This window comes from Gymnoscopelus microlampas (genome assembly GCF_963454915.1).
Source record: "Gymnoscopelus microlampas genome assembly, chromosome: 8".
NCBI lineage: Eukaryota > Metazoa > Chordata > Actinopteri > Myctophiformes > Myctophidae > Gymnoscopelus > Gymnoscopelus microlampas.
This window is the reverse complement of record NC_139945.1, coordinates 53,589,967-53,592,662: the sequence shown is the minus strand read 5'-3', so window position 1 is coordinate 53,592,662 and position 2,696 is coordinate 53,589,967.

Sequence of the window (2,696 nt, the reverse complement as noted above, 5' to 3'; positions counted from 1 at the left end):
ATGTTTAATAAAGAGCTGGAGAGACATGGGAGACTCCTTTTACTGAATAAACACTCCATAAGTACTATCAGAATGTAGAGCTATTTATTTTAACCAAAGTAAATCACTTACCCTACCTTTAAGTACAATTTTGAGGTTGAAGTATACATGATGTGAACATGCAGGTATATCATTATTAGATTTAAAATTATCCTTCAACTTCTTGTTCATGCTGAAATGACTGGATATACAGGTTTTGTAGCAATTTGTAGCAATGGTAGAAATATTAGACATTAATTGTCAAATGTTTAAGCATGTTCTAATCATATATACTTTACTTTATTTAAAAACATTTTCCAAATATTATATATATTTTTTAACATTTTAGGGGGGAAAAATGCCAATTTAACACTGAGGTGCCCAGATGTCCCTAGTGCCCACCTACCCTGTTACCATTGTCTCTCCTAACTGAATAAAATTGGTATCCTGAACTGAAAGTGTATTTTCTGTTTGCAAAAGAACAGGAGAGATGGGGAAACCCAATCTATAGCAATGATTATCAGAATATAGAACTTTAACAAAACACTACAATATGTTAGTAACTTAGTGCAAGCAAAAGCACCCAAAATAATGTCCATAAATGTAATATCCACAAGAAAGGTTGGGATCCATCCAGTGCTAAAAACAACATCAGATGTCAGAAATAATTACAATATGCTGCAACTGTGATTGATACACAAATAGGGGATCTTATTTGGCATTATTAATGGCCTGCTGCAGTCATGTCACCAAACATGGCCCATCCGAGCCCCAATTAACGTTATGCAGTGCTGTAAAGTAACTAAGTACCTTTACTCAAGTACTGTACTTAAGTACAATTTTGAGGTTACTTTTTAATAAGTGAAAAAACAAATCAGAGTTCTTCTTCCACCACTGACATTATGGATAGCCTATAGAAACAGTAGATCAAAGGAGACCCAATGCAAATATAGATCTGGTGATGTCAGAATCAGAATCAGAAATCAGCTTTATTGTCACATCGCAGGTTTACAGAAGTAAAAAAGTGGGTGTAATTCGTTGTCGTTTTCCCATCGTATCGTTATTTCCATAGAAAAATAGAAGTAATCTTTAACCTACACGTGTCTCCCTCTCATCATCACAGGATGGAAAACAAAAATGCATGCTGACATCAGACCGATAATCCCAATGCAGCATTTATTATTACTAGACCATACCCGGGCGACGCATCCGTGGGTAGATATGCGCACATGATCTGGCAACCCGGGAGGCGACATTGTTTGACACATAAACGCTAATAAGAAGCTGAGATTTGATGAAATTGAAAAACGGGCTTCACAGTTAAGTTCAGATGGTAATGGTCAATGGTTGTGTGCAAAATCAGAGCAATTGGTCCAGCCACTGAGGAGAACCGGGTAGCTTCACCTACCACTACAGAGGTTACTAGAATTATAGTAGGATTTGATGATAAGGCTTTTAAGAACTTGCACGGAAGGTTTTGTAGCTATAGCTACAAAGCCCGTATCAGATATACTTGCATTCATACTCTGTGCATTGCATATTTGTGACTTTGTATTGATAACACTCCATCATGTTTACTGAAATGATTTGTATAGATCACGTGACTGAATATTGAAGGGTGAGACTTTTTGCGTGTTGGATTTAGTGAGACAAAGATCAATAAAGTTACATTTACACTCCATCACCCTAAGGGTGTCGCTTGACAAATAGAACAGATCTACAAGCTAAGCTGTAGATCCGCTGTTTTTTTGGCAAGCGACACCGTCGTACTACGAATTATAAAATAGGCCGGTGGTTCTCAACCTGTGGGTCTCGGACATGATTTGCGGAGGTGGGACCCCAGATGACAGTAAAGTGACAATTGAAGGACTTTTAAGACCATTTTGATATAAAAAAAAAAGAAAGAAAGAAAAGAAAAAAGACCATTTACTGCATCAAAAGTAATCAACAAACTAATAAAAAGTGGTCAAACATTGGCCAAATTGTCAAATAATATAAGAAAGAGGCAAACATTTTGAAAATAACCGTTACAAACCTGGATCGCGAGGCCTCGTGTTGCCGGGCCTTATAGATCGGCTAGCTTGTAGTCTACATTGGCTATTTTCACAATATTTATCTATGGAACCGAATCAAACTAAATGTAATGCCTCAACTCCTACAATAGGCTCTATGCACAGCAGCCATATTGGAAATAAATTGGGCCTCTTCCTTCCTTCAAAGGTGTTACCAATGATACTAATGAAGGCTCTGTTCCATTCTGGTCAGGGTGCTGATATTGCGCATGTTGGCTCACTAGAAACACTCCATTTTGGTTCCCAAATGGCCCCTTATGGTGGGTGTGTAAGTCTGAGAGTGTACAAATGGAACCAAATGGACCCGTAACTTACGGGTCCATTTGGTTCCATTTGGTTCCATTTGTACACTCTCAGAGTTATGGGGGTCCTTGAAAATAAGGCAACCACTATGCCACACCAAATGGAACAGAGCCTTAATTAGTATTATTGGTGACACCTGTGAAGGAAGGGGCCCAATTCATTCCCAATATGGCTGCTGTGCATAGAGCCTATTCCAAGTGCTTGTCAGGGTGGGTCCCCAGTTCAAATATGATTATGTTGGGGGGTCATGGGCTGAAAAGGTTGAGAACCACTGAATTAGGCTACACACACACACACACACTC